At 50.8% G+C, this 20,043-nt stretch overlaps 1 protein-coding gene across 1 annotated transcript in view; it reads left to right on the top strand.

Moving 5' to 3' along the window:
- Nucleotides 1-20,043, top strand: part of LOC147738150 (vomeronasal type-2 receptor 26-like) — a 341,084-nt gene that overhangs the window by 147,205 nt on the left and 173,836 nt on the right. The gene's annotated exons all lie outside the window — the stretch shown is intronic.

The raw sequence follows: 20,043 nt of genomic DNA, 5'->3' as shown, positions 1-20,043 counted from the left end.
TAAATCTTCGGGTTCGTCGCCAAGATGGCCGCTGGCCGCTTGGCTAGTGGCCGGGATGGCGCGTCGAGTGGCACAATGCAAAAGGGCCCCACGCAGATCGTGGAGATGCTGGAGGGCTGATCTTCGGTGCAAGGGCTGCTCGGTGGTGGGGGTTCTCAATCCCCAAAGCACAACGTCGAGGATGCCTCAGAAGCTGCGCAGTCAGCTTTTCGGGTGTCTTTCAAGAGGTCCGGTCCCACGTCACTCTGTGCCTCCACGGGTCCCTTCTTTGCAGGGACTGTGGATCGGGCTCTGAGAGGTCTGGGAATCTGGTTCTTGTCGGGCTCTGGGCTCGGGCTCCGGCGGGAGGCGGCGGCAAAGCAGACGTCGAGTTGCTGGTTGGTACCTGTGTTCACAGGGTGGTCACTCCTTGGCCACAAGGGAGATTCTTCTTCAGTCTTCTGTGCAGCAGAATGTCGAAGTCCAGTCTTCTTCTTAGTTTAAGTTGATTTCGGGATGATCTGCTGTGCAATGGCACTGCTCCCCCTCTTATTCCAATCTAGGGGGTGGATCACCTACTAGGTCCCTCCTCTGGGAGGAACCAGGAAGGGGGGCGGTTACACCCCCTTTCCTTTGTCCAGCTCCGCGCCAGGACTGGGGCTGGAAGGCCCCAGAACCGGTTTGGGCTGGCCTATGCACGGGGACACCTTGTGTGCCCCGGGCATGTCTGATTCTTTTCAGCCCTGTCCTACCTAATACACAAAATCCTGTCTGGGGTGGTGCTCGCACCTCCCAAGGCAGGAAACCCTTTGTCCAGGCCACCATCTGCCGAGTTTCGGTCAGCAGCAGGAGGCCAGACTTGTGTCTGTGGTGGCAGCGTCCATTTTGTGAAGCTGAGGCTCTGTTTAACTTTAACCGGGGTTAAGGCTACGCACATGTCGTGTCCCTCTAGAAGGGTGGAATGCTATCCCCGTCGCCAGAATTGGCGAGGGGATAGTATTCCAATTCGTATGACACCTTACTCGACATGTTTTGATAAAGCCAAACCAAAGTTAGCATTTAACCGCGAGGATTATAATGCACTTAAGAGTATATGGTATGGCAATATCCCGGAACAGCTTAGGGAGTTGTTCCCGACAGCTGCAGACAGGCTCAGCTCATGCCAGAGCACCATCTCACATATTTCCAAGCACTCTGCCTCCAGGATTGATGAGGCCTTCCATAGGAGTGGCTGATAGGAACATATGTGTCCAGTTTAGGGTTAGGCACAGACATACTGTACCTAAGTAAGAGGTGATTACACCGACTTACCCCAGCTGAGTGATCAGCCAGTTGTGTCAAAGATGGAGGCCAGGCCAGGGGTGGCACAATACGTGCTGCAGCCCCTGGTAGGCCTTGGATACACCTATGCCCTGGGCACCTAGGGTGCACTATTACAGGGGCTCATAAGGTGAACCAGTTCCAATTCGTAATACACCTAAAGTGCATTGGCATCAATTTAGAGAGAGAACAGCAGGCTGTGGGTCTGATTAGCAGGCCCACAGCCACATTAAGTCAGAAACCAGTGAAGCAAAAAGCAAAAATTTGGGGTGACCATAGGATAGCAGACCCTACTCTCCTACATAACCCCCCCCCAAACGCAGGGACATTAGACTAACCTTGACCAGTTGTGTCTTCATGTTCTAAGTGGAAGTACCTGGAGAGACCATCTGCGTTGCCATGGTCAGTCCCTGGGCGGTGCTCCACTGTAAAGTCCATCCCCTGTAGGGAAATGGACCACCTGAGTAGTTTGGGGTTTTCACCCTTCATCTGATTAAGCCATAGGAGGGGCTTATGGTCGGTCTGAATCTTGAAGTGAGTGCCAAATAAGTATGGTCTCAACTTCTTCAGGGCCCACACCACAGCAAAGGCCTCCCTCTCTATAGCTGACCAACGTTTCTCTCTGGGGGTCAGCCTTCTGCTAATGAAAGCAATGGGCTGGTCCTGGCCATCTACATTAAGCTGTGAAAGCACTGCTCCCACTCCCAACTCAGAAGCATCTGTTTGGACAATGAACTCTCTTGAGTAGTCAGGACTCTTCAGGATAGGTGCAGAGCACATGGCCTTCTTCAGGTCATCAAATGCCTTTTGACAGATTTCTGTCCACTGAACCTTTTTGGGCATCTTCTTGGATGTCAGATCATTAAGAGGAGTCACAATGGACCCATAGTTCTTAACAAACTTCCTGTAGTACCCAGTCAGGCCCAAGAAAGCTCTGACCTGAGTCTGGGTAGTTGGAGGGGACCAGTCCTTGATGGTCTGGATCTTACTCTCCAGTGGTTGAACTTGGCCTCCACCTACAAGGTGGCCCAGGTATACAACCTTGCTCTGCCCTATCTGGCACTTTGTGGCCTTGATAGTGAGGCCTGCCTTCTGCAGAGCCTCAAGCACTTCCTTCAGGTGGATCAGGTGATCCTCCCAGGTGGAGCTAAAGACAGCAATATCGTCCAGATAAGCTGCACAAAAGTCATCCAACCCAGTGAGGACTTGGTTCACCAACCTTTGGAAGGTGGCAGGTGCATTTTTCAAACCAAAGGGCATCACCACAAACTGATAATGCCCACTAGGGGTAGAAAATGCTGTCTTGGCTTTAGACTCCTCAGCTAACCTGATTTGCCAGTAGCCAGCTGTTAAGTCAAATGTGCTCAAATATTTGGCAGAAGCCAACTTGTCAATGAGCTCATCTGCCCTTGGAATAGGGTGTGCATCTGTCCTGGTGACAGCATTGAGTCCTCTGTAATCCACACAGAACCTCATCTCTCTCTTGCCATCTTTGGTGTGAGGTTTGGGGACCAGAACCACTGGGCTAGCCCAGGGGCTCTCTGAAGGCTCAATGACACCTAATTCCAGCATCTTTTGCACCTCAGTCTTTATACAGTCCCTGACGTGGTCAGGTTGCCTGTAAATCTTGCTCTTTACAGGAAGACTGTCACCAGTGTCCACCACATGGGTACACCAGTTAGTCTGACTGGGGGTCAAGGAGAACATATGCCTGTATGCCTGTAGAACTTGTCTGCAGTCATGTTGCTGATGTTCAGTGAGGCTGCCACCTAAGGCCACACCATCAACTGAGCCATCCTCAGGGTTCTGAGTGAGCAGGTCTGGGAGAGGGTCACTCTCTTCCTCCTGTCCCTCATCTGTAGCCATGAGCAAGCCCATGTCTGCCCTGCTGACATATGCCTTCAATCTGTTCACATGGAGCACCCTGTGGGGGCTCCTGGGAGTTCCTAGGTCCACCAAGTAGGTAACCTCTCCCTTCTTTTCCAGAATTGTATGGGGTCCAGACCATTTGTCTTGGAGTGCTGCTGGGGCCACTGGCTCCAACACCCATACCTTCTGTCCAGGCTGAAACTCAACAAGGACAGCCTTTTGGTCATGCCAAGCTTTTTGTAATTCTTGGCTAGCCTCAAGGTTTTTGGATGCCTTTTCCATGTACTCTGCCATCCTGGAGCGGAGACCAAGTACATAGTCCACTATGTCCTGTTTAGGCTTTTTGAGAGGTAACTCCCATCCTTCCTTCACAAGACACAGGGGTCCTCTTACAGGGTGCCCAAACAACAATTCAAAGGGGCTGAAGCCAACCCCCTTTTGAGGGACCTCTCTGTAAGCGAACAAAAGGCAGGGCAGAAGGATGTCCCATCTTCGCCTGAGCTTTTCAGGTAATCCTTTAATCATGCCCTTTAGGGTCTTGTTAAATCTCTCAACAAGCCCATTGCATTGTGGGTGATAAGGAGTGGTGAACTTGTAGTTTACACCACATTCCTTCCACATAGCTGTCAAATATCCAGACATGAAGTTGGTACCTCTATCTGATATTACCTCCTTAGGAAACCCCACTCTGGAGAAAACTCCAAGTAAGGCCCTGGCCACAACAGGAGCTGTTGTGGTCCTAAGGGGAATTGCCTCTGGGTACCTGGTGGCATGATCCACTACCACCAGTATGAATCTGTGCCCAGATGCTGTAGGGGGATCCATTGGACCAACAATATCAATCCCCACTCTCTCAAAGGGAACCCCCACCACAGGTAGTGGTATCAGGGGGGCCTTTGTTGTTCCACCTGCTTTACCACTGGCTTGGCAGGTTTCACAGGAGCGACAAAACTCCTTGGTGTCTTCAGACATGTGAGGCCAGTGAAAGTGAGGGACAAGCCTGTCCCAAGTCTTGTTCTGGCCTAGGTGTCCTGCTAAAGGAATATCATGGGCCAAGGTGAGTAGGAAGCCCCTAAATTGCAGAGGTATAACCAACCTCCTGGTAGCACCAGGCTTGGGGTCTCTAGCCTCTGAATAAAGGAGTCCATCGTCCCAATATACTTTATGGGCACCTTGAGCATTCCCAGCAGCCTCAGCAGCAGCCTGCTGTCTGAGGGGTTCAAGAGAAGGACAGGTTAACTGAGCCTGCCCCAAGTCTGCCCTAGAAGGTCCCCCTGTCCCCAGAAACTCAACCTGATCAGGTTCAAGTTCTTCAGGGACAGTTCCTTCAGGGGTCTCTAGATCAGTTTCCTGTGAAGCCTGATCCTCACTTGTAGGCAGTTGGGAAGGCACAGCCTTAACCCTCCTGTTCTTCTTCTTGGGAGGTACTTGGTCCATTGTTCCAGGATCCAAGACCTGAGGTTCAGAGAGGCACTTTTTGGCCTGTGACCTGGTCACAGCAAGGACATGTGATGATATCCCTAACATCTCTGCATGAGTCCTGTACTCAACTTCTGACCATAGAGAGTTCTCCAGGTCATTGCCCAACAAACATTCTACTGGGAGATCAGCACTAACCACAACTTTCTTTAGGCCAGTTACCCCTCCCCAGGAAAAGTTAACAAGTGCCACACTATGTGTAGTAGTGACATTGCTGGCATTGGTCACCAGGTAATCATCGCCTGGCATGTATTGTCCAGGGTCCACAAAGTTAGGTGTCACCATAGTGACACTGGCACATGTGTCCCTGTAAGCTTGAGCCACTTTGTTGTTAATCAAAGGTGTCTGTCTGTATTTGCCCAGGTTACTGGGACTTATGTCAGGGGTCAAATCTATGTCCCCTTCACAAACCAGAACAGCCTGTGTAAGGGTTCTGACTAGGTCAGAATCTCCTTCAGTTCCCAAAGTGATTCCCACTAAACCCTTGGCTTGAGGACCAACACTGCTAACTGTACTAGTGGGTGCAGGTGCCTTAGGGGCTGCAGTGTTGGGGGCTCCACCCTTCTTACACTCACTTGTCCAGTGAGAGGTGTTCTTACAAGTTTTACACCAGGGTTTCTTCTGACCTTCTTTCTTCTTCTTCTTGGAAGTTTGGGACCCACCCTCTGTCTCAGTTTGGGGCCCTGTTGAAGACTTCTGGTCTTTAGCTTTCTGCTCCCCACCCTTCTGGTCTGTTTTCTTCTGGTCACCACCCTGGTTCTGGTTCTGGTTCTTTTGCTTAACTCTGGTTCTTACCCATTTATCTGCCCTCTTTCCCAATTCTTGGGGAGAGGTCAAATCTGAGTCAACCAAATGTTGATGCAACTGCTGGTTCTGACAATTATTTAAAATTTGTTCTCTCATCAGCAAATTGTACAATCCTTCATAGTCTGTAACCTTGCTTCCCAGCAACCATCCCTCCAGAGCCTTAGTGGCACACTCAACAAATTCAGACCAGTCCTGAGTCTGTGTCTTCTGGGTATCTCTGAACATTAACCTGTACTGTTCAGTGGTTAAGCCTAACCCATCAATCAGAGCACTCTTCAGGACCAGGTAGTTTCTAGAATCCCCATCACTAACTGTGAGGAGTCTGTCTCGGCCTCTACCTTCAAAGGAGAGCCACAAGATTGCTGCCCACTGCTCCTGAGGGATCTGCTGTACTCTGCAGGCTCTCTCCATTGCAGTAATCCATTTATGGATGTCATCCCCAGCTTTGTAGGGGGGCACAATCTTACTCAGGTTTCTATTATCAAAAGACCTGTCTTTATCCTTGTGGATATTGCTGCCACCAGTGGGTTCTATTACCCCACTCTCTCTAGGCTGTCTTGCTCTAGCAAGTTTCTCCTTAGCCAGGGCAACCTCTAACTCTTGCCTCTGGATCCTAAGCTCAGCCTCTCTCATCTTGGCCTCATGTTCCCTTCTCTGAGGGCTAGTCATCTCCTTTCTGGAGTGACCATGAGAGCCTCTAGAGACATGGGAGGTGTTGGATTCACCTGAGTGATGCCTTCTCCTCCTATGGCCCTGGTTAAGTCCACCTGGGGGTCTGAATGGGTTGTTACCTGATTCATTCCCAAGTTGACTTAAGTTAGCCTGGTTCAGCCTACTGACCAGCACCTGACTATCTCTGTCATCATCTGACTCACTGCTTTCCACCTCCTCCTCCTCTTCTTCTTCCTCTTCCTCTACATCTACTTGAGGAGCTCCAGTGGTGGAGGCTTCCTCATCTACTAGGATGATAGGGGTAGGGGTGTCTACAGTGTCATCCTCTGAAGGATGGCCTCCTTCAGCATTCCCTGTGGGGTTTGCTTTAGAGGTCTTTAGAGCCTCAGACTGATCCAAGAGCTCTCTTAGGTGGTCTGTAGTAGGGGTAGGCCCTGTCTTCAGACCCCTTAAGACACAAAGCTGTCTTAATTCCTTAAAAGGAAAAATAGCAAACTGGGATGGTGCCCTTGGAGGGTCACTCTCAACAGGAGTAAGTCCACTGGACCCCTCTGTTCCAGACATTGCTCTAGTGTGGGTGGATGTGTTGCAATCTACCTACACTGGTGTTTACCTACTAAACCTATCTAGTAGTTGTAGCTAGGGTGTGCTACTCCCTTTGCTCTACAACAACTAAGTTCAGTAGAACTTAAGTATACTAGTCTTGTTTTATATGTACCTAGCAGGTACCTGTATGATCTTTCAAATGATAATCTCAAAGATTGTAATGGTAAAACAACAGCAAGCTCAGATCCCACCGCTGCCACCAATGTGAGAAGTTGGCCTGGTATATAATGCTCACTAGTTCTAGTGATCACTTTGTACCATGCCAAGCAACCCTTATGATGATGGTTGTAATTCAACCTTGTAGACCAGTTATCCTAGTGGTAACGTGGACAAAGCAGTCTTAGGCTAAACTCTGAAAGGCATGTGAAGCCAGCTGTTATACCATACACAACCCCCTTGAATACCAAATGAAAGGGACACCACACAGATATATATTGAAAATATATATTGATTTATTAACTATTAAAATCCCCTGGACTCTTTATGAGCACAGAAGCACAAGCGTAAAATCACAAGACAGTTTAAAATACACAAAAGTTGCACAATATGGATGAGCCCTAGGGGCCACCTAAACCATATACTAAATAAGTGGTATAAGAGATACCAGGAGGAAAGTGAAGAGGCCTAGGGCCTTGGGAATCGCTGGAGCTATTCGAGACTGGAAATAACTAAGTCGGGAAAGGCCCACGGGACTCGGGTGCAGTGTTCAAAGTGCACGCACTTCTCAATACAAAGTCTATGGTGCGTAAAAAGCACAAAGTTAGAAAGTTAGGAACCTTCCGAGTGACCTACGGAGCTGAAACTTAAAACACAGGCCCTTGGGATGTGTACCAGTGCAGGAGCACCGGCGGAGCTGAGTTACCTCACCCACAGGAAGCGGGTGCACAGGGTCGAAGATGTGTCGGGTTTCGTCACGCTGGTCGATGGTGCTTGGAGCAGGAGATGCTGCAGGCGGCTCGATGAGAAGAGTTCCGGTGGATCCAAGGGTGGATCTGTAGATGTGAAGACCTGAAAGCAGAGGGGACAGTGTTCAAAGTCACTAGCCAGTGACTGCCGTGGAACCAGAGTGGAACCAGGTGATGTCGGGTGCAAACAGGCGTTGTCGGGTAGCTTCTTTCTGCAGCCACGTGGATACCCGGGGTCGAGGACGTCCAGGAGTCGGTCACGAGCTGTCCCACGTAGGCTTCTCGCTGTTGGCGGTGTCGGCGACCTGATCGGAGCAAACAGGCCTTGGCAAATGCAAGCCACGCAGAAGTTGAAAGATGCTGTTCACTCGGACCAGCAAGGTCAGAGCGGGTGCTCCTTTTCACAGGAGCTTGGGTAGGTCTGGAGCAACCAGACCTGCTGTTTAAATCTTCGGGTTCGTCGCCAAGATGGCCGCTGGCCGCTTGGCTAGTGGCCGGGATGGCGCGTCGAGTGGCACAATGCAAAAGGGCCCCACGCAGATCGTGGAGATGCTGGAGGGCTGATCTTCGGTGCAAGGGCTGCTCGGTGGTGGGGGTTCTCAATCCCCAAAGCACAACGTCGAGGATGCCTCAGAAGCTGCGCAGTCAGCTTTTCGGGTGTCTTTCAAGAGGTCCGGTCCCACGTCACTCTGTGCCTCCACGGGTCCCTTCTTTGCAGGGACTGTGGATCGGGCTCTGAGAGGTCTGGGAATCTGGTTCTTGTCGGGCTCTGGGCTCGGGCTCCGGCGGGAGGCGGCGGCAAAGCAGACGTCGAGTTGCTGGTTGGTACCTGTGTTCACAGGGTGGTCACTCCTTGGCCACAAGGGAGATTCTTCTTCAGTCTTCTGTGCAGCAGAATGTCGAAGTCCAGTCTTCTTCTTAGTTTAAGTTGATTTCGGGATGATCTGCTGTGCAATGGCACTGCTCCCCCTCTTATTCCAATCTAGGGGGTGGATCACCTACTAGGTCCCTCCTCTGGGAGGAACCAGGAAGGGGGGCGGTTACACCCCCTTTCCTTTGTCCAGCTCCGCGCCAGGACTGGGGCTGGAAGGCCCCAGAACCGGTTTGGGCTGGCCTATGCACGGGGACACCTTGTGTGCCCCGGGCATGTCTGATTCTTTTCAGCCCTGTCCTACCTAATACACAAAATCCTGTCTGGGGTGGTGCTCGCACCTCCCAAGGCAGGAAACCCTTTGTCCAGGCCACCATCTGCCGAGTTTCGGTCAGCAGCAGGAGGCCAGACTTGTGTCTGTGGTGGCAGCGTCCATTTTGTGAAGCTGAGGCTCTGTTTAACTTTAACCGGGGTTAAGGCTACGCACATGTCGTGTCCCTCTAGAAGGGTGGAATGCTATCCCCGTCGCCAGAATTGGCGAGGGGATAGTATTCCAATTCGTATGACACCTTACTCGACATGTTTTGATAAAGCCAAACCAAAGTTAGCATTTAACCGCGAGGATTATAATGCACTTAAGAGTATATGGTATGGCAATATCCCGGAACAGCTTAGGGAGTTGTTCCCGACAGCTGCAGACAGGCTCAGCTCATGCCAGAGCACCATCTCACATATTTCCAAGCACTCTGCCTCCAGGATTGATGAGGCCTTCCATAGGAGTGGCTGATAGGAACATATGTGTCCAGTTTAGGGTTAGGCACAGACATACTGTACCTAAGTAAGAGGTGATTACACCGACTTACCCCAGCTGAGTGATCAGCCAGTTGTGTCAAAGATGGAGGCCAGGCCAGGGGTGGCACAATACGTGCTGCAGCCCCTGGTAGGCCTTGGATACACCTATGCCCTGGGCACCTAGGGTGCACTATTACAGGGGCTCATAAGGTGAACCAGTTCCAATTCGTAATACACCTAAAGTGCATTGGCATCAATTTAGAGAGAGAACAGCAGGCTGTGGGTCTGATTAGCAGGCCCACAGCCACATTAAGTCAGAAACCAGTGAAGCAAAAAGCAAAAATTTGGGGTGACCATAGGATAGCAGACCCTACTCTCCTACAAAAGCAGTACAGCAGCAGAGTGCACTGATGGTTTTATTGCATTAACTCTTTGACTGGCCTCTGAGGGTTCAAGCCAGGCTCCATGCAGCAAAGCAGTACAGCAGCAGAGTGCACTGATGGTTTTATTGGATTAACTCTTTGACTGGCCTCTGAGGGTTCAAGGCAGGCTTCATGCAGCAAACCAGTCCTTTCATGTACAGCAGCAGAAGGCGGTCCTTCCAGGTACAGCAGCAGAGGGTGCTGATAGTTTTATTGCATTAACTCTTTGACTGGCCACTGAGGGTTCAAGACAGGCTCCATGCAGCAAAGCATTCCTTCCAGGTACAGCAGCAGAGTGCACTGATGGTTTTATTGCATTAACTCTTTGGCTGGCCTCTGAGGGTTCAAGGCAGGCTCCATGCAGCAAAGCAGTCCTTCCAGGTACAGCAGCAGAGTGCGCTGATGGTTTTATTGCATTAACTCTTTGAATGGCCTCTGAGGGTTCAAGGCAGGCTTCATGCAGCAAAGCAGTCCTTCCAGGTACAGCAGCAGAGTGCGCTGATGGTTTTATTGCATTAACTCTTTGACTGGCCTCTGAGGGTTCAAGGCAGGCTTCACGCAGCAAAGCAGTCCTTTCAGGTACAGCAGCAGAGTGCGCTGATGGTTTTATTGCATTAACTTTTTAACTGGCCTCTGAGGGTTCAAGGCAGGCTCCATGCAGCAAAGCAGTGCTTTCAGGTATGGTACAGCAGCAGAGTGCGCTAATTTTTTTATTGCATTAACTCTTTGACTGACCTCTGAGGGTTCAAGGCAGGCTCCATGCAGCAAAGCAGTCCTTTCTGGTACAGCAGCAGAGTGCGCTGATGGTTTTATTGCATTAACTCTTTGACTGGCCTCTGAGGGTTCAAGGCAGGCTTCATGCAGCAAAGCAGTCCTTTCAGGTACAGCAGCAGAGTGCGCTGATGGTTTTATTGCATTAATTCTTTCACTGGCCTCTGAGTGTTCAAGGCAGGCTCCATGCAGCAAAGCAGTCCTTCCAGGTACAGCAGCAGAGGGCTCTGATGGTTTTATTGCATTAACTCCTTGTCTGGCCTCTGAGGGTTCAAGGCAGGCTCCATGCAGCAAAGCAGTCCTTCCAGGTACAGCAGCAGAGTGCGCTGATGGTTTTATTGCATGAACTCTTTGACTGGCCTCTGAGGGTTCAAGGCAGGCTCCATGCAGCAAAGCAGTCCTGTCAGGTACAGCAGCAGAGTTCGCTGATGGTTTTATTGCATTAACTCTTTGACTGGCCTCTGAGGGTTCAAGGCAGGCTTCATGCAGCAAAGCAGTCCTTTCATGTACAGCAGCAGAGGGCGGTCCTTCCAGGTACAGCAGCAGAGGGCGCTGATGGTTTTATTGCATTAACTCTTTGACTGGCCACTGAGGGTTCAAGACAGGCTCCATGCAGCAAAGCAGTCCTTCCAGGTGCAGCAGCAGAGTGCACTGATGGTTTTATTGCATTAACTCTTTGACTGGCCTCTGAGGGTTCAAGGCAGGCTTCATGCAGCAAAGCAGTCCTTCCAGGTACAGCAGCAGAGTGCGCTGATGGTTTTATTGCATTAACACTTTGACTGGCCTCTGAGGGTTCAAGGCAGGCTCCATGCAGCAAAGCAGTCCTTCCAGGTACAGCAGCAGAGTGCGCTGATGGTTTTATTGCATTAACTCTTTGACTGGCCTCTGAGGGTTCAAGGCAGGCTTCATGCAGCAAAGCAGTCCTTCCAGGTACAGCAGCAGAGTGCGCTGATGGTTTTATTGCATTAACTCTTTGACTGGCCTCTGAGGGTTCAAGGCAGTCTTCATGCAGCAGAGCAGTCCTTCCAGGTACAGCAGCAGAGTGCGCTGATGGTTTTATTGCATTAACTCTTTGACTGGCTCTGAGGGTTCAAGGCAGGCTCCATGCAGCAAAGCAGTCCTTCCAGGTACAGCAGCAGAGTGCGCTGATGGTTTTATTGCATTAACTCTTTGACTGGCCTCTGAGGGTTCAAGGCAGGCTCCATGCAGCAAAGCAGTCCTTCCAGGTACAGCAGCAGAGTACGCTGATGGTTTTATTGCATTAACTCTTTGACTGGCCTCTGAGGGTTGAAGGCAGGCTCCATGCAGCAAAGCAGTTCTTTCAGGTACAGCAGCAGAGTGCGCTGATGGTTTTATTGGATTAACTCTTTGACTGGCCTCTGAGGGTTCAAGGCAGGCTTCATGCAGCAAAGCAGTCCTTCCCGGTACAGCAGCAGAGGGCGCTGATGGTTTTATTGCATTAACTCTTTGACTGGCCTCTGAGGGTTCAAGGCAGGCTCTATGCAGCAAAGCAGTCCTTCCATGTACAGCAGCAGAGGGCGGTCCTTCCAGGTACAGCAGCAGAGGGCGCTGATGGTTTTATTGCATTAACTCTTTGACTGGCCTCCGAGGGTTCAAGGAAGGCTCCATGCAGCAAAGCAGTCCTTCCAGGTACAGCAGCAGAGTGCGCTGATGGTTTTATTGCATGAACTCTTTCACTGGCCTCTGAGGGTTCAAGCCAGGCTCCATGCAGCAAAGCAGTACAGCAGCAGAGTGCACTGATGGTTTTATTGCATTAACTCTTTGACTGGCCTCTGAGGGTTCAAGGCAGGCTCCATGCAGCAAAGCAGTCCTTCCAGGTACAGCAGCAGAGTGCGCTGATGGTTTTATTGCATTAACTCTTTGACTGGCCTCTGAGGGTTCAAGGCAGGCTTCATGCAGCAAAGCAGTCCTTCCAGGTACAGCAGCAGAGTGCGCTGATGGTTTTATTGCATTAACTCTTTGACTGGCCTCTGAGGGTTCAAGGCAGTCTTCATACAGCAGAGCAGTCCTTCCAGGTACAGCAGCAGAGTGCGCTGATGGTTTTATTGCATTAACTCTTTGACTGGCTCTGAGGGTTCAAGGCAGGCTCCATGCAGCAAAGCAGTCCTTCCAGGTACAGCAGCAGAGTGCGCTGATGGTTTTATTTCATTAATTCTTTGACTGGCCTCTGAGGGTTGAAGGCAGGCTCCATGCAGCAAAGCAGTCCTTCCAGGTACAGCAGAAGAGTGCGCTGATGGTTTTATTGGATTAACTCTTTGACTGGCCTCTGAGGGTTCAAGGCAGTCTTCATGCAGCAGAGCAGTCCTTCCAGGTACAGCAGCAGAGTACGCTGATGGTTTTATTGCATTAACTCTTTGACTGGCCTCTGAGGGTTGAAGGCAGGCTCCATGCAGCAAAGCAGTCCTTCCAGGTACAGCAGCAGAGTGCGCTGATGGTTTTATTGCATTAACTCTTTGACTGGCCTCTGAGGGTACAAGGCAGGCTTCATGCAGCAAAGCCGTCCTTCCAGGTACAGCAGCAGAGTGCGCTGATGGTTTTATTGCATTAACTCTTTGAATGGCCTCTGAGGGTTCAAGGCAGTCTTCATGCAGCAGAGCAGTCCTTCCAGGTACAGCAGCAGAGTGCGCTGATGGTTTTATTGCATTAACTCTTTGACTGGCTCTGAGGGTTCAAGGCAGGCTCCATGCAGCAAAGCAGTCCTTCCAGGTACAGCAGCAGAGTGCGCTGATGGTTTTATTGCATTAACTCTTTGACTGGCCTCTGAGGGTTCAAGGCAGGCTCCATGCAGCAAAGCAGTCCTTCCAGGTACAGCAGCAGAGTACGCTGATGGTTTTATTGCATTAACTCTTTGACTGGCCTCTAAGGGTTGAAGGCAGGCTCCATGCAGCAAAGCAGTTCTTTCAGGTACAGCAGCAGAGTGCGCTGATGGTTTTATTGGATTAACTCTTTGACTGGCCTCTGAGGGTTCAAGGCAGGCTTCATGCAGCAAAGCAGTCCTTCCAGGTACAGCAGCAGAGGGCGCTGATGGTTTTATTGCATTAACTCTTTGACTGGCCTCTGAGGGTTCAAGGCAGGCTCCATGCAGCAAAGCAGTCCTTCCATGTACAGCAGCAGAGGGCGGTCCTTCCAGGTACAGCAGCAGAGGGCGCTGATGGTTTTATTGCATTAACTCTTTGACTGGCCTCTGAGGGTTCAAGGAAGGCTCCATGCAGCAAAGCAGTCCTTCCAGGTACAGCAGCAGAGTGCGCTGATGGTTTTATTGCATGAACTCTTTGACTGGCCTCTGAGGGTTCAAGCCAGGCTCCATGCAGCAAAGCAGTACAGCAGCAGAGTGCACTGATGGTTTTATTGCATTAACTCTTTGACTGGCCTCTGAGGGTTCAAGCCAGGCTCCATGCAGCAAAGCAGTACAGCAGCAGAGTGCACTGATGGTTTTATTGGATTAACTCTTTGACTGGCCTCTGAGGGTTCAAGGCAGGCTTCATGCAGCAAACCAGTCCTTTCATGTACAGCAGCAGAAGGCGGTCCTTCCAGGTACAGCAGCAGAGGGCGCTGATGGTTTTATTGCATTAACTCTTTGACTGGCCACTGAGGGTTCAAGACAGGCTCCATGCAGCAAAGCATTCCTTCCAGGTACAGCAGCAGAGTGCGCTGATGGTTTCATTGCATTAACTCTTTGGCTGGCCTCTGAGGGTTCAAGGCAGGCTCCATGCAGCAAAGCAGTCCTTCCAGGTACAGCAGCAGAGTGCGCTGATGGTTTTATTGCATTAACTCTTTGAATGGCCTCTGAGGGTTCAAGGCAGGCTTCATGCAGCAAAGCAGTCCTTCCAGGTACAGCAGCAGACTGTGCTGATGGTTTTATTGCATTAACTCTTTGACTGGCCTCTGAGGGTTCAAGGCAGGCTTCATGCAGCAAAGCAGTCCTTCCAGGTACAGCAGCAGAGTGCGCTGATGGTTTTATTGCATTAACTTTTTAACTGGCCTCTGAGGGTTCAAGGCAGGCTCCATGCAGCAAAGCAGTGCTTTCAGGTATGGTACAGCAGCAGAGTGCGCTAATTTTTTTATTGCATTAACTCTTTGACTGACCTCTGAGGGTTCAAGGCAGGCTCCATGCAGCAAAGCAGTCCTTTCTGGTACAGCAGCAGAGTGCGCTGATGGTTTTATTGCATTAACTCTTTGACTGGCCTCTGAGGGTTCAAGGCAGGCTTCATGCAGCAAAGCAGTCCTTTCAGGTACAGCAGCAGAGTGCGCTGATGGTTTTATTGCATTAACTCTTTCACTGGCCTCTGAGTGTTCAAGGCAGGCTCCATGCAGCAAAGCAGTCCTTCCAGGTACAGCAGCAGAGGGCTCTGATGGTTTTATTGCATTAACTCCTTGTCTGGCCTCTGAGGGTTCAAGGCAGGCTCCATGCAGCAAAGCAGTCCTTCCAGGTACAGCAGCAGAGTGCGCTGATGGTTTTATTGCATGAACTCTTTGACTGACCTCTGAGGGTTCAAGGCAGGCTCCATGCAGCAAAGCAGTCCTGTCAGGTACAGCAGCAGAGTTCGCTGATGGTTTTATTGCATTAACTCTTTGACTGGCCTCTGAGGGTTGAAGGCAGGCTCCATGCAGCAAAGCAGTTCTTTCAGGTACAGCAGCAGAGTGCGCTGATGGTTTTATTGGATTAACTCTTTGACTGGCCTCTGAGGGTTCAAGGCAGGCTTCATGCAGCAAAGCAGTCCTTCCAGGTACAGCAGCAGAGTGCGCTGATGGTTTTATTGCATTGACTCTTTGACTGGCCTCTGAGGGTTCAAGGCAGGCTTCATGCAGCAAAGCAGTCCTTCCAGGTACAGCAGCAGAGTGCGCTGATGGTTTTATTGCATTAACTCTTTGACTGGCTCTGAGGGTTCAAGGCAGGCTCCATGCAGCAAAGCAGTCCTTCCAGGTGCAGCAGCAGAGGGCGGTCCTTCCAGGTACAGCAGCAGAGTGCGCTGATGGTTTTATTGCATTAACTCTTTGACTGGCCTCTGAGGGTTCAAGGCAGGCTTCATGCAGCATAGCAGTCCTTCCAGGTACAGCAGCAGAGTGAGCTGATGGTTTTATTGCATTAACTCTTTGACTGGCCTCTGAGGGTTGAAGGCAGGCTCCATGCAGCAAAGCAGTCCTTCCAGGTACAGCAGCAGAGTGCGCTGATGGTTTTATTGCATTAACTCTTTGACTGGCCTCTGAGGGTACAAGGCAGGCTTCATGCAGCAAAGCAGTCCTTCCAGGTACAGCAGCAGAATGTGCTGATGGTTTTATTGCATTAACTCTTTGACTGGCCTCTGAGGGTTCAAGGCAGGCTTCATGCAGCAAAGCAGTCCTTCCAGGTACAGCAGCAGAGTGCGCTGATGGTTTTATTGCATTAACTCTTTGACTGGCCTCTGAGGGTTCAAGGCAGTCTTCATGCAGCAGAGCAGTCCTTCCAGGTACAGCAGCAGAGTGCGCTGATGGTTTTATTGCATTAACTCTTTGACTGGCTCTGAGGGTTCAAGGCAGGCTCCATGCAGCAAAGCAGTCCTTCCAGGTACAGCAGCAGAGTGCGCTGATGGTTTTATTGCATTAACTCTTTGACTGGCTCTGAGGGTTCAAGGCAGGCTCCATGCAGCAAAGCAGTCCTTCCAGGTACAGCAGCAGAGGGCGCTGATGGTTTTATTGCATTAACTCTTTGACTGGCCTCTGAGGGTTCAAGGCAGGCTCCATGCAGCAAAGCAGTCCTTCCAGGTACAGCAGCAGAGTACGCTGATGGTTTTATTGCATTAACTCTTTGACTGGCCTCTAAGGGTTGAAGGCAGGCTCCATGCAGCAAAGCAGTTCTTTCAGGTACAGCAGCAGAGTGCGCTGATGGTTTTATTGGATTAACTCTTTGACTGGCCTCTGAGGGTTCAAGGCAGGCTTCATGCAGCAAAGCAGTCCTTCCAGGTACAGCAGCAGAGGGCGCTGATGGTTTTATTGCATTAACTCTTTGACTGGCCTCTGAGGGTTCAAGGCAGGCTCCATGCAGCAAAGCAGTCCTTCCATGTACAGCATAAGAGGGCGGTCCTTCCAGGTACAGCAGCAGAGGGCGCTGATGGTTTTATTGCATTAACTCTTTGACTGGCCTCTGAGGGTTCAAGGAAGGCTCCATGCAGCAAAGCAGTCCTTCCAGGTACAGCAGCAGAGTGCGCTGATGGTTTTATTGCATGAACTCTTTGACTGGCCTCTGAGGGTTCAAGCCAGGCTCCATGCAGCAAAGCAGTACAGCAGCAGAGTGCACTGATGGTTTTATTGCATTAACTCTTTGACTGGCCTCTGAGGGTTCAAGCCAGGCTCCATGCAGCAAAGCAGTACAGCAGCAGAGTGCACTGATGGTTTTATTGGATTAACTCTTTGACTGGCCTCTGAGGGTTCAAGGCAGGCTTCATGCAGCAAACCAGTCCTTTCATGTACAGCAGCAGAAGGCGGTCCTTCCAGGTACAGCAGCAGAGGGCGCTGATGGTTTTATTGCATTAACTCTTTGACTGGCCACTGAGGGTTCAAGACAGGCTCCATGCAGCAAAGCATTCCTTCCAGGTACAGCAGCAGAGTGCGCTGATGGTTTTATTGCAATAACTCTTTGGCTGGCCTCTGAGGGTTCAAGGCAGGCTCCATGCAGCAAAGCAGTCCTTCCAGGTACAGCAGCAGAGTGCGCTGATGGTTTTATTGCATTAACTCTTTGAATGGCCTCTGAGGGTTCAAGGCAGGCTTCATGCAGCAAAGCAGTCCTTCCAGGTACAGCAGCAGAGTGCGCTGATGGTTTTATTGCATTAACTCTTTGACTGACCTCTGAGGGTTCAAGGCAGGCTCCATGCAGCAAAGCAGTCCTTTCTGGTACAGCAGCAGAGTGCGCTGATGGTTTTATTGCATTAACTCTTTGACTGGCCTCTGAGGGTTCAAGGCAGGCTTCATGCAGCAAAGCAGTCCTTTCAGGTACAGCAGCAGAGTGCGCTGATGGTTTTATTGCATTAACTCTTTCACTGGCCTCTGAGTGTTCAAGGCAGGCTCCATGCAGCAAAGCAGTCCTTCCAGGTACAGCAGCAGAGGGCTCTGATGGTTTTATTGCATTAACTCCTTGTCTGGCCTCTGAGGGTTCAAGGCAGGCTCCATGCAGCAAAGCAGTCCTTCCAGGTACAGCAGCAGAGTGCGCTGATGGTTTTATTGCATGAACTCTTTGACTGGCCTCTGAGGGTTCAAGGCAGGCTCCATGCAGCAAAGCAGTCCTGTCAGGTACAGCAGCAGAGTTCGCTGATGGTTTTATTGCATTAACTCTTTGACTGGCCTCTGAGGGTTCAAGGCAGGCTTCATGCAGCAAAGCAGTCCTTTCATGTACAGCAGCAGAGGGCGGTCCTTCCAGGTACAGCAGCAGAGGGCGCTGATGGTTTTATTGCATTAACTCTTTGACTGGCCACTGAGGGTTCAAGACAGGCTCCATGCAGCAAAGCAGTCCTTCCAGGTGCAGCAGCAGAGTGCGCTGATGGTTTTATTGCATTAACTCTTTGACTGGCCTCTGAGGGTTCAAGGCAGGCTTCATGCAGCAAAGCAGTCCTTCCAGGTACAGCAGCAGAGTGCGCTGATGGTTTTATTGCATTAACACTTTGACTGGCCTCTGAGGGTACAAGGCAGGCTTCATGCAGCAAAGCAGTCCTTCCAGGTACAGCAGCAGAGTGCGCTGATGGTTTTATTGCATTAACTCTTTGACTGGCCTCTGAGGGTTCAAGGCAGGCTTCATGCAGCAAAGCAGTCCTTCCAGGTACAGCAGCAGAGTGCGCTGATGGTTTTATTGCATTAACTCTTTGACTGGCTCTGAGGGTTCAAGGCAGTCTTCATGCAGCAGAGCAGTCCTTCCAGGTACAGCAGCAGAGTGCGCTGATGGTTTTATTGCATTAACTCTTTGACTGGCCTCTGAGGGTTCAAGGCAGGCTCCATGCAGCAAAGCAGTCCTTCCAGGTACAGCAGCAGAGTACGCTGATGGTTTTATTGCATTAACTCTTTGACTGGCCTCTAAGGGTTGAAGGCAGGCTCCATGCAGCAAAGCAGTTCTTTCAGGTACAGCAGCAGAGTGCGCTGATGGTTTTATTGGATTAACTCTTTGACTGGCCTCTGAGGGTTTAAGGCAGGCTTCATGCAGCAAAGCAGTCCTTCCAGGTACAGCAGCAGAGGGCGCTGATGGTTTTATTGCATTAACTCTTTGACTGGCCTCTGAGGGTTCAAGGCAGGCTCCATGCAGCAAAGCAGTCCTTCCATGTACAGCAGCAGAGGGCGGTCCTTCCAGGTACAGCAGCAGAGGGCGCTGATGGTTTTATTGCATTAACTCTTTGACTGGCCTCTGAGGGTTCAAGGAAGGCTCCATGCAGCAAAGCAGTCCTTCCAGGTACAGCAGCAGAGTGCGCTGATGGTTTTATTGCATGAACTCTTTGACTGGCCTCTGAGGGTTCAAGCCAGGCTCCATGCAGCAAAGCAGTCCTTCCAGGTACAGCAGCAGAGTGTGCTGATGGTTTTATTGCATTAACTCTTTGACTGGCCTCTGAGGGTTCAAGGCAGGCTTCATGCAGCAAACCAGTCCTTTCATGTACAGCAGCAGAAGGCGGTCCTTCCAGGTACAGCAGCAGAGGGCGCTGATGGTTTTTTTGCATTAACTCTTTGACTGGCCACTGAGGGTTCAAGACAGGCTCCATGCAGCAAAGCATTCCTTCCAGGTACAGCAGCAGAGTGCGCTGATGGTTTTATTGCATTAACTCTTTGGCTGGCCTCTGAGGGTTCAAGGCAGGCTCCATGCAGCAAAGCAGTCCTTCCAGGTACAGCAGCAGAGTGCGCTAATCTTTTTATTGCATTAACTCTTTGACTGACCTCTGAGGGTTCAAGGCAGGCTCCATGCAGCAAAGCAGTCCTTTCTGGTACAGCAGCAGAGTGCGCTGATGGTTTTATTGCATTAACTCTTTGACTGGCCTCTGAGGGTTCAAGGCAGGCTTCATGCAGCAAAGCAGTCCTTTCAGGTACAGCAGCAGAGTGCGCTGATGGTTTTATTGCATTAACTCTTTCACTGGCCTCTGAGTGTTCAAGGCAGGCTCCATGCAGCAAAGCAGTCCTTCCAGGTACAGCAGCAGAGGGCTCTGATGGTTTTATTGCATTAACTCCTTGTCTGGCCTCTGAGGGTTCAAGGCAGGCTCCATGCAGCAAAGCAGTCCTTCCAGGTACAGCAGCAGAGTGCGCTGATGGTTTTATTGCATGAACTCTTTGACTGGCCTCTGAGGGTTCAAGGCAGGCTCCATGCAGCAAAGCAGTCCTGTCAGGTACAGCAGCAGAGTTCGCTGATGGTTTTATTGCATTAACTCTTTGACTGGCCTCTGAGGGTTCAAGGCAGGCTTCATGCAGCAAAGCAGTCCTTTCATGTACAGCAGCAGAGGGCGGTCCTTCCAGGTACAGCAGCAGAGGGCGCTGATGGTTTTATTGCATTAACTCTTTGACTGGCCACTGAGGGTTCAAGACAGGCTCC

The sequence above is a fragment of the Lissotriton vulgaris genome, chromosome 1_1, assembly GCF_964263255.1.
Source record: "Lissotriton vulgaris chromosome 1_1, aLisVul1.2, whole genome shotgun sequence".
In the NCBI taxonomy this organism is placed as follows: Eukaryota; Metazoa; Chordata; class Amphibia; order Caudata; family Salamandridae; genus Lissotriton; species Lissotriton vulgaris.
This window is presented reverse-complemented; position numbering and strand designations above follow the sequence as displayed.